The sequence below is a fragment of the Lissotriton helveticus genome, chromosome 6 (assembly GCF_964261635.1).
Source record: "Lissotriton helveticus chromosome 6, aLisHel1.1, whole genome shotgun sequence".
Classification (NCBI taxonomy): domain Eukaryota; kingdom Metazoa; phylum Chordata; class Amphibia; order Caudata; family Salamandridae; genus Lissotriton; species Lissotriton helveticus.
The window spans coordinates 874,261,813-874,273,906 of record NC_136067.1 but is presented as its reverse complement, the minus strand read 5'-3'; the positions used below and the strand labels follow the sequence as shown (position 1 = coordinate 874,273,906).

The window sequence follows — 12,094 nt, the reverse complement described above, 5'->3', positions numbered from 1 at the left end:
TGTTGAGTTTGATAGACAAAGGTTTGTCGCCATCAACCATTTCAGGCAAGTTGGCGGGCATTTCCTTCTATAGTCAACTGTTTTTGGGGCGGGAGGTTGAAATGGGTTTCCGTTTACAAAAAATGTTGAAAGGGTTTGGGAGGTCATTTGGGCAGGCGAAACAGTTGAGAAACCCCATTACATTCGCATTGTTACAAAAATTGCTGGGAGTTCTGCCCGGGTGCTGTTATGATGAGTGGGAATGGTTTCGATTCAAGTTATGCATGGTATGGTTGTTCTTTGGTGCATTTAGAATATCAGAATTATTGGGTTTACGAAATCAGGAAGGGATCCAGACATCTGATATCGAATTACTGGGTATGGGAGTGTTGCAAATTACATTGAGGAAGTCAAAGACAGACCAGAAAGGTAAAGGGATGTTGGTGCGACTGGGTAGGAGTGGGATTGGGGGTTGCTGCCCGGTGGGAGAGTGGGAGGCATTTGTAGGGTCGGTGGTATTCCAGGAGGGTGGGATATTTTGCCATAAGAACAAAACACAAGTGACTGGTTTTCAATTTTTAGCGGTCTTAAGGAAGGCGTTGGTGTTGGTGGGGGAAAATCCGCACAGTTTTGGGACGCATTCATTCAGAATCGGTGCAGCTACCGAAGCAGCAAAGTTGGGGTGGGGGAAAGAGGATTTGCAGCGCATTGGGCGATGGAAGTCAGATTGTTGTTTTAAATATGTTAGGTTGTAAAAAAAAAAAAAAAAATGGCACAAAAGAAGGTTGGTTGGTTACTGTTACTTTTTCCACCACAGGTCGAGTGGCGGATTTTCCTAGGAAAAAGAGGACCTGGATTGTCGGCCATTCAATAGTAAAGTGGGCGGCGAACTTTGCTGAACAGCAGCTGTGTGGGAGAGGTTTGGGATTGTATGGCAGTGACCATGAGGTAATCTGGAAGGGTGTCGGGGGGGATGAAATGGGGGGAGTTGTTCCAGGTTTTAAGCAAATTGGCTGACGCATGGGGCATTCCGGATTTGCTGATCCTGCATTTAGGTGAAAATGATTTGGTTGAATGGTCAGGTTTAGCTTTAATTAAGCAAATGAAACTTGATTGAGCAGTGATAAAAGACAGATGGGAAGGGACCAGGGTGGTGTGGACGGAATTCCTGTTCAGGAGCCAGTGGAAAGGAGCTAGGGTTCATGCAGCGGTGGAAAATGCCCGCAAGAAAGTTAATAAGGCTTTGAAAACATACTGTGTGGCTATGGGCATCACGGTCATTGCACATGAGCATTTTAACAAGGAAATGCCGCATTTGTTGAGTGATGATGGGGTTCATCTCTCACAGATGGGTCAGTCTTACTACTTGATGGAACTCAGAGACACCTTAGCCAATCTGTGGTGTGTTGATTTATGGTGCTCCAAACCAAAAGGAAACTGAGGGGATGAAATATAAACGCAATGTTTTCCTTTACTGTGCATGGTATACTGACTTGAGCGGTCCATTTTGGAAGTGAGAGGGAGGTTTTTGGGATGGGGCAGGAAAACTCGGGGGTTTTCCTGGGTGGCGTGTGTGAAGGGGATTGGATAATCTAGAGCGGATTCATCCTTTCTCTAAGGGGGAGGGCTCGGGAGGGTAGGTTGGGAAGAAATGGAAAGAAGAAGGAAAACATACGGATGGTATGGAAACAAGTTATGGTTATTGGTTAATAAAGCATTGGAAAAGGAAATGTGTTATATGAAAACGTTTGGAGAAAAATAAAAGCAAAAGCTTGGTTTGGAAAAAAGTATGTTGCGGGTCTGTCTTTGGCTGTCCTGGTAATAAAAGGTGACCTTTTATGCTATATTCAGAGTTGTGTGAGAGTCCTTATTTGCGCGATGGGCCCCCAGGGGCACTTGGCAAAGCCAATGTCCCCCTGGGGTATTTCGCGCGAGGGACGACCTCACGCAGCCTGATTGGGTGGTGGGAGGGCTTAGGCCAAGTGAAGGGAGGGGAGGGAGGGATGACATCACTAGGAGCGAGTGAGAGGAGCGGTGGTGTCGCGTTGTGACCCACCCACCCACCCTGAGTGCAAATTCAAGGGTAGGGTGTTGTTTGTCAAATGTCACGTGTTCTTGTTGTTATGTGTTTTTCAAAAAAAAAAAAATAAAGGACATACCGTAGGTCAGAAATAAATAAATAAATACAGAGCTGCATAACTATTCTGGTTCCATGAAGAACATGGTCAGGATGTCACCTCAGGACACCGCAGGCAGATTCTTTTGTTGTCTTGTCGGCGTGTGTGAAGGGGATTGGATAATCTAGAGCGGATTCATCCTTTCTCTAAGGGGGAGGGCTCGGGAGGGTAGGTTGGGAAGAAATGGAAAGAAGAAGGAAAACATACGGATGGTATGGAAACAAGTTATGGTTATTGGTTAATAAAGCATTGGAAAAGGAAATGTGTTATATGAAAACGTTTGGAGAAAAATAAAAGCAAAAGCTTGGTTTGGAAAAAAGTATGTTGCGGGTCTGTCTTTGGCTGTCCTGGTAATAAAAGGTGACCTTTTATGCTATATTCAGAGTTGTGTGAGAGTCCTTATTTGCGCGAAGTCCGCTCTCGCTATTCGTAGTATTCAGCCTTTCCAATATGGCAGGTGCTTGCTTTCTGGATTGTCGAGCACTCTAGCTGCTAGTTTGCACAGGTGTAGCTGCTATCGTTCAATTGTTTGGGGTATTTAAAGCCCGTAGTAAGGTGCAGAGTCTCTCTACCCACGGATGTTGCTAGCTTGGAGGCAGAGGTGACCACGTATTAAGGTGAGGCGTTGTGGGGTGGTTTAAACTCTTCCCTTTGGCGCGCTTGAACTCTTAACCTCTGTAATTGTTATAGATTGCTCAGAGGGTTGCTAACGGTACGTGCTTAGTGGGTTAATATTATTTAAAGTACCTTGTGGCAACCCAATGCCGTTTCCTGGGTTCTAGTTCTCAGGCGAGTGTGCATCTTAAACTACGAAATATGACCTGGGTTAAAATTACTTTGTGAAGCCCATTTCAACATGTATTAACTAAGTTGAACTGACCATGCTTTTAGACAAGGGTTTATGCCAGCTTGGATCCCATATTTTTAACTTCTGGTTATAAGTTTAGATCTAAAATGACTCCAGCATACTCTTTACTCCCAGTGTTTTGCTCTTGATTTTTGGGAATATATACCTAGGTATCTTAGTATAGACCCCCCCTTTTTTATAGTGAGACAATTCTAAACAACGATGCTCACATATAATTTTAGATTTAGACCATTTAGAATGCAACTTTTTCGTTTGTAGTAATTGGTACATGTTCTTTGTTTTGTATTGTTAGGCGGAGATCATCCCACTGGTGATTGAAAGCACTTATTCTTTTTGATCTTTATTATTTTACTGTCATTAATTGAGTTGGGTTGGTAAGTTGAAGCATATGCATATGTAAGATAAATTGGCTATGATTATTAGGTTTAGTCTTATAATATGTTTTTTGTGATAATACATTATAAAGTGATGGGTCTATGACTGTTATCTAATTTATATGTATACTAAGATTTTAATAATGGCATCATATATTAATAATTTTTTATAGCTACTGTGTTTTTTTAAGATAACGTTCGGGCGAATGATTCTATTTGGCCCAGCTTGTAATATGACTTATGTGAAAGACCATTAAGTCTTAGCTCGTTAGTACTTTTGCTTTTTCACTTAGGTTTAGCTGTTGTAGCAATTGCTTGTCTTTTGGGAATTGACGACTTTAATTCCCATAATGTAGGAAAAGTCCAAGGCGCATGTATCATAAGAATAGATATAAATTATTGTCCAAGCTATAAATTTGAATATTACTTTTTAAGATTCAATGTTTTGTGATAGTATTGTGTGTCTTAGTTATATGATTTATAGTACTGTTTGTCTTAGCTATATGATTTGTTATATTTATAGAACGTCTATGATATTGTATTAATTCGTAGTGTGTCCATCAGTTATGTCATATAATGTGTTTGTCTTATTCATGTATTTTGTTACTTTTTCCGCAGCCCTGAAGAAATTCTCTTGGCTACTTGCCGAACTGAACGAAACGCATTGGCTGCCTTTTTTGTGAAACCCTGTGTAAATTTGATAAAGGACTGAAAGAAATATAAAAGAACTGAATAAGCTCTTTTTGTTCACGTGCACTGCTCTATATGTAAAATAGGGCTAGAGTTTCTTACCAAAAAGCTATGAGCAACTTTGCTGATGAGAGGACTAAAATGCAGCATAGATGGAAATGGAGTAATGGGTACCTTGTTGTTTAGGAGAAAGTGTACATTCCATTTCTGGGCCAGTCTTGGAACTGTCAGCAAGAACATTTATGGGTGAGTACACGCTTTTAACTTTGCATCTGAGAGTATTGATGATCCATTTTCATTATGCAGCCCCTTTGAATTTAATTTCCTTTTCTTTGAATACTTGATACTTTCCTTGTCTCTTTGTGTTTCTCTTCATAATCGTGTTTCTGTATTGCTTTGTTCTGAAAGTTTTCCTATGACCAAATGTTCTTTTTCCTCTCCAGTAGAGTACCATTCTGCAGCACACATGCAAACAGGAAAATGCCTCAGGGGATTGTTTTTGTGTAGGAAAGTGCACCTTCCTGCGCAATAACAATCCACCTTACAACACAGGCACCCTTGTACCATGGTGCAAGGGTGCCTATGTTGACGCTAGGCAGCAACAATGGTGCCAGCACAGGGCAAAAGACAGGAATGCATTGTATTCTTTTAAATGCACCGCATTCCTGCCCTTTCCCTGTCACACAGTGCAGCACAGCTAGGTCACTTGCTGCGCTGCCCTGCATGACAGTCTCATAAACCTGGTCCTATGTCTATATGGTGCAGCTCTTCTCCTGGGATGTTTTAGTCTCCCTGCATAGGTTTGGAAGGCTGAGCATAGGGCATCGGTGAAGACACAAGTTTCCTGGTGGACAAGAGGTCATCATTTTAAAACTTCATGCAAAAGCAATGCGAAAAGTTCACAAAGGGTTCCTGCCTTGCTAGATAATATGCCCCCTAAAGGAGTATGTCTTGCTTTTGTCCAATTTCATCTTTTTTTAAACTGACCTCACGAAAGATGAATGAGAGAGATGCACGTGAGGTCATAATTGTGTGAGGGAACAGGCATGGTGGCCATATGCAGGTGAAACAAAATGGAAGAAAGAGCTCCTCGACAAGAGTCTTTTGTCATCATATACTCTGCATTGCCGCAGAAGGTCAAGAGCCTGCCTCAGTCAGATGTGCCCCATGGAAGTCTTGTAGTAGCTCTGGAATGCCAACTTGGCATGGCTTAGGATTCCACTACTGAAGTTTAACGTTGGCTTGTGCATTACATCTTTGTTCTTTTTGTAAGCAGGAGCCATTATAAAGGTGCTCACCGCATTGGTGTAACATGTAGCATTGTGATGTGAGTACCTCTCTACACAAATGCTGAGACCATTCAAAGATAAATCTGTTGGTTGCCTGTCTGGACATTGTACACAAGTCTGTACCTGGCTTATCAGGCATTTTGTTTTTCTTTCCCTACTTACATAGGAAATGAATTAAAAAAAATACATCGCTACTTGATTTTTGAGGTTTAGAACTGTGATGCTTCTGGTAATGCCCTGTATTCAAAGGACTCGTTCTGGTGGCAAATCCTTCTACCACTACACAGCTAAATGTTGGAATCATGACACACACAGAAGGTGGGAGGAATGCTTGCAATTTGTCTAACCACTGGCAATCGCTCTGGTAGCATCCCAACCCACCGTTCTTTTGCTCAACATGCCCCCTCATTGGAATCACCCATATGCAACTCAGTCTTGATCCTACTGCTCATGGGAACAGTCCAGCCCAAAATTCCAGACAAGGCCCTCCATGAACACAAGCAACCTAGGACTTATTTTGTGCTAATTATGGGCTTATCAGACGGGTACAGCTTGGGTCCAGTGACACAGTGAGCATGGGACCAATGTCTAGGCATACCCATGACACTTAGGGTGGTGCACGAACCACACAAAAAGTGATGGGAGGAATGCTTGCAATTTGTCTTGCCACTGACTCACTGTGTTACTGCAACCAAGCTGTATCTGGTTGATGAGCACACAACTAGGGCAAAACCGGTCCTGGGTTGCTTGTGTTCTGTTTCAGGGAGGACCTGGCTTGGCAGTTCAGGCTGGAGTGTTCCTTGAGGAACAGGGAGAAGACTGATTTGAATATGGCTGGGTCCAAGCTGAGGTGGCATGGTGAGCAACAGAATGATGGATTGGAGTTCTAGCCCAATCAACAGTGGTTAGAAATATTGCACCTTTTATGTGTTTCAAACATTGGAATCAGCCACATATTAAAGAGGGAGGGAATCATTTCAAATGTATAAAACGCGTATCAACCTGCCTCTTTGTTAAATCCCACTGCAGGTACCTCTGCCTCTCCTGTCCGATAGTCTGTATGTTTTACCCTTTCATGCATTCTGCCAGTGTTGGATGCACTTGGGGTTGCTGTTACACTATAGATCTGTCTCATCATCATCATCATCAACAACCTAGAAAGTTCTAGTAGGAGTAACATGGTGCAGGTTATAAAAGGGGCAGGTGGTAAGAAGAATGTCTGGAAGGGTAGGCAGGTAAGAGAAGTGCTGCATAGATGAGAGGTGCAGGTGAAAAAGCCAAAGGCATGCAGATAAATCTCACAGAAAGGATTTATGGACCTCAGCAACACCTGCTTGTCCCTTATGACCACATGTACTGCTTTTGTGACCCTCTGACCTCAGGGATGCCAAAATCAGTGCCAAAGACAGTAGGGCGGCACACAATTATAAGTGTCAGGGCTCCGATCTTCTTCTTTTCTGCCCTGTTTCATACTAATAGTGAACAATAGAGCATTAGTCAAAATTAATTTATAAAGAAAATGAAGCACAAGCAGCTTGAACAGGATCTTCCTTGGAGGCTGTCGTAAACAAAATACTTTTAAATGTATGTTGTGTGAGTGGGTGTGCAGACAGAATATCGAATAAAAAATATTGAGTTGCACAAATATCAAGTAAAAAATATTGTGGTTCAGAAATATCAACAGCAAGATTATTGTGGTCAAGAATATCGGCTTAAGGTAGGTCATATTGACTTTAAAAATATCGAAGTGTTTAATATCGTTTACAAAAATATAGTTGTTAAAAATATAATTTTTTAAATAAATGTTATGTATTTTAGTATATATTTTATATGTATGTCATGATTGTTTTTTGTATAAGAATTATTTGTATTTTTAATATGTGTTAAATTTTTAGTCGTTATAAAAAAAAAATTATTTGTATTTTGCTTTTTTAGTTCCGTAGCGGGTTGTGGGAATTTATAGGGGAATAGGGTGGGAGGTAATTATAATAAATTCATTGATTAGTTTTTATTTATAAATATGTGTTTAATTTAGATTTTATAGTTTTAAATGTGTAAGTTAATTTATTAAGAATTGGTAATTATGTAATACATTTTAGGTGTGTGTTGTGGAGTTTATAGATGTAAAGGGTGGGAGGTAATTTATTTTTAATTTATGAATTAAGAATTGGTTGTGAATTCATTTTAATTAATTAATTGGTAATTCATTATGGTAGTTGTGTAATTAGTGTTAGGTGTGTGTTGTGGTGTTTATAGGTGTAACGTGTGGGAAGTAATTCATTTTTAATTTATGAATTAATAATTGGTTTTGTATTATTTTTAAATAATTAATTGGTAATTCATTTTGATAGTTGTGTAATTAATTTTAGGTGTGTGTTGCAGTGGTTTTAGGTTTAAATGGTGGGAAGTAATTTATTTTTAATTTACAAATTAATAATTGGTTGTTAATGAATTTAAATTAATTTGCAATTAATTATGGTAATTGTGTAATTAATTGCAGGTTGGTGTTGCGGTGTTTATAGGAGTAAAGGTTGGGAAGTTATTTGTGTTTAATTAATTAATATATATTAACTCATTTTAATTATTTGATATTTACTTTGGGTAATTGTTTATTTTTTGTGTGCTGTTTTTACTTTTAAAAGGGTAAAGGGTGGGTATTAAATACATTTTAATTGATTTATTATTAGTTTTAATAGTAATAGTTTTTAATTTAAATATTTTAATTGGATTTTAATATTTTATATTAATTTAGGTGTGTGTTGTGGATATTATAGTGTTGAAGTGTGTGTTGTCAATTAATATTTATTAGTATTTTTTATTAATAAAATCTATTTGATTGAATATATATCATGTTCATTATGGAAGTAAATTTAGTTTAAAATGTTGAAGTGTTTTGTTTTTGGTGTGGTGTTATAGGGTAGGAAGTAAAATAAATACATTTATGTATTGATACTTTTTTTGTTTGTAAATATTTTCTAGTTTAACATTGTTTTTAATTTAATTCATTTATAATTTCATTTTATATACTATTTGTAGGTTTTTGTTATATGTAATTAATATAATTTTTTCTTTTTATAAATGTAATATATTTTATTTTACATTTTTAAAATATTTATTATTTTTATGATATATATATATAAATTTTTTGCTGTTTGAGTGTGATAGTAATTTTTGTCTCTCCGCTATCCAACACTTTCCCTAATGTTGCACTCACTGGAGTGGGAATAGTAATTGTTACCCCTCTGCTATCCAACACTTTCCCTAATGTTGCACTCACTGGAGTTGGAATAGTGGTTTTTACCCCTCCGCTATCCATCACTTTCCCTACTGTTGCACTCACTGGAGTGGGGCTAAAATATTTTTTCCCTCCGCTATCCAACACTTATCCTACTGTTGCATTCAGAGGAGTGGGGCTAAAATATTTTTCCCTCCGCTATCCAACACTTATCCTACTGTTGCATTCAGAGAAGTGGGTATAGTAATGTTTACCTTTCCGTTATCCAACACTTTCTCTACTGTTGCACTCTTTGGAGTAGTAATAGTAATATTTATCCCCCGCTATCCAACACTTTCGCTACTGTTGCACTCACTGCAGTGGGAATAGTAATTTATACCCCTCTGCTATCAAGCAATTTCCCTACTGTTGCACTCACTGGAGTGGGAATAGTTATGTTTACCCTTTTGCTATCCAACATTTTCCCTACTGTTGCATTGATTGTATTTCGAAATTTAGGTTTAAATATTTTTTTAATAGTTTAATGTTTTCATTTGTTATAGATTTTTGTTTTTTATATTTTAAATCATTAATATATATATATATATAATTTTTTATATTATGTTAAACTTTTAACATTAAAAATAATAGTTTATGAATTGTTTTAAGGCAAATATAAATGTATAAATTATGATGTTTGTGTGTTTATCTTTTTTATTAAGTGTATTTGTTATATTTTATTAAAATGTATATTACATTTATTTCATTTTGTTAAAATTATATTTAATATTTAATATACATTTTATTTTATATTTTAATAAACGTCGATATTTTATACATCTATATTTTTTACATCAATACTTTTTAGTCACTATTTTTGTACTTACCTGTTTAAGTATAGGAGTCGATATTTTTATTGTCTATATTTTTTACTCAATATTTCATTGATATTTTTTGTATCGCTGTTGTGTCACTGAACGGTGTACGTGCATGTGACAATATGTGTATATGTGAGAGAAAGAGCATGTGTGTGTGTGTGTGTGTGTGTGTGAGAGAGAGAGAGAGAGATTACTACCATTACTACTACTAAAATTGTTAGATGGGGCTCTGCTGCAACAAATCACACATCCTTGATGCAGGGAAGAAAAAATGTGTTTCTTCCATACTTTGGCACATTGGTTGGACTGTGCAGCACACATACAATGTGTGAAAGGATTTAAAGTTTGTATAGGCATAGTATTTTGTATTGGAAGGTCATCTTTCCAGTACAAACCCTACGCTAAGCATCACACACAACTTTGCACTGTGGTGCAAAGGTGTATGCATGGTGCTAAACAGCCTGTTTGAGCAACAGTGATGAGGAAGAGACCAGCAACACCATATCGTATTAGAAATGATTCTGCAATTCCCTCTCTTCCTAGGATGACACAGTGTAGCAACTTTGGCTGCTATGCTGCATTGCATCTTTCTGTAGTGAATGTATCAGTGAGTATGAGTGAGTCAGAAAATAAGAACCAGTGAGTGAGAGAAAGAGTGACAGCAAGTGAGTGAGAGTAAGTGGGTGAAAATGAATGAGTGTGAGCGGGAATGAGCAAGAGTGAGTGGTGAGCATAACTGTGATTGAGAATGAGTGAGAATACTTGAGAATGAGTGACTCAGATTTAGAGTGAGTGCAGATGATTTGAGCGGGGGAGACAGTATGAGTGAGTGAGTGTAAGAGTAACTGTGAGTGAGTGATCATGAAAGAGTGAAAATGAGTGAAAATGAGTGTGACTGATTGTGATCAAGAGTGAGTGCAGATGATTGTGAGTCAGAGTTAGAGTGAATGAGGGCGAGTGTAAGAGAGTGACAATGAGTGAGTGAGACTAATAGTGAGTACAAGACAGTGAGAGATATTTAATGATGTGAGTTAGAAAGAGTGGGAGTGAAAATGGGCATGGGCATAAATGAGTTATTCTAAGTGAGTGAGAGCGTGGTGTCACACTTGTGAGTCAGCCTTTGGCCCTCTCATGCTGAAGAAAAGTCTTGCCTTAGAAAAGCAACCTTGGCAAAACACTAATGCTGGCATACTGGAGGCACTTCTTCCCATGGCAGGCACCTGTGACAAAATACTAATAAACTAGTATAAATTAGAGGTTATACTTGGCATATGGGGACACCCATGGATAAATGTTGGTGTTGGCATACTGGATGTAATTCATAGCATAGGGAGCTCTGTGAAAAACTGCTGGCAGTGGCAAATTGAAGGTAATTGGCATAATGGAGGATGACAGTGGCATAAGGGAGGGTAGAACCATAGCTATATTTTGGCCTTGACATGCTAGAGGTACTTTATGACATAAAGGCCACTCTTGCTAGATGGGAGGCAGTAATGGAAAAATTCCGACACTGGCGTCTTATATGTAATCTCTGGCATAAAGGGGCACCCATGGCATATTGGGAGCACCCATGGGAAAATGCTGGCCATGGCACAACAGAGGTAATATTTTGACATACACGGGAACGCATAGCCCATTTTGGAAAAATAGGGCAACTTCTGGGGAGCGCCAGTTTTCATTGGCCTGGCACACCATGAAAGGACTTGAAAATATAATAAGCACCCTTTCAGAGCCTGTGGCTTTTTAGAACATTGTAATTTAAAATGAACTATCTGACCCCATTTTGTTTCCAAACGTTTCTCAGTGGGAGAACCAGTCACTGTTACAAGAATAGAAGTTAACCCTATCTTTTTATGTGCATAGTCTCTGCAATTGTAAAAACACTACTCGTAAATTCTTTTGTGAATAGCAAACTATTGTAAAGTTACATAAAAGTGTAGGTTTACCTTTGTGAATCAGGCGCTATATATTTTCAATCGAGCCTGCTGGTTGTGCAAGGCAGCTAACACAGTTAAAACCGCTACTTGGTGCCCGATACTGCAGCTGCCATGTTTTTTCTTTACCTGAGGCCATTTGTTTTAAACTTAATTACAAGTGCTTCTGACATCACAGACCTGACATTACATTTTTAGCAGAGCACAGCAAAAACATCTGGCATGTCCAATTGTCAGAAACACTTGTATCAAGTACAGCACCACATGTCATCTCTCTGTATGTGACTTCTGAGCTGGTGTTGTTGGAAAGCATACAAAGCACATAGCTTTCAAGGATAAGCACCTATTGTAGCAGATTGCTGAAGGAGTGCCGCTATTGCATGGAATGTATGAATATCATTCAAAATTTGTAGAGGCCAAAGTTGATGCTAATAAACTATAACCCACTGAGACAGCGATGTCTATATATTGAGGCAGCAGCTGTGACTGGCCCTTGTTGTTGGAAAGGTGTACTGGAAACATGAAGTATAAGGGGTGAAGATTCAGTGGAGGTGTATCGAGTACATGTTCACCCAGCAGACTTCAGAGTTAATGGACTGAATATAGTATAAAATGTGAGAACACCTGTTGACATTGAATTAGTATATTTTGTAACAGGAAACATAATTCTTTAATTAAGTCTCCTATTTGT

At 38.4% G+C, this 12,094-nt stretch overlaps 1 long non-coding RNA gene across 1 annotated transcript in view; it reads left to right on the top strand.

Annotated features, from left to right (window-relative positions):
• The first annotated feature begins 4,192 nt into the window (after positions 1-4,192).
• Positions 4,193-12,094, top strand: part of LOC144761565 (uncharacterized) — a 50,967-nt gene continuing 43,065 nt past the window's right edge. Inside the window, exon 1 of the long non-coding RNA XR_013595789.1 lies at positions 4,193-4,334. This is a non-coding gene — a long non-coding RNA (uncharacterized LOC144761565). The remainder of the gene's footprint in view (positions 4,335-12,094) is intronic.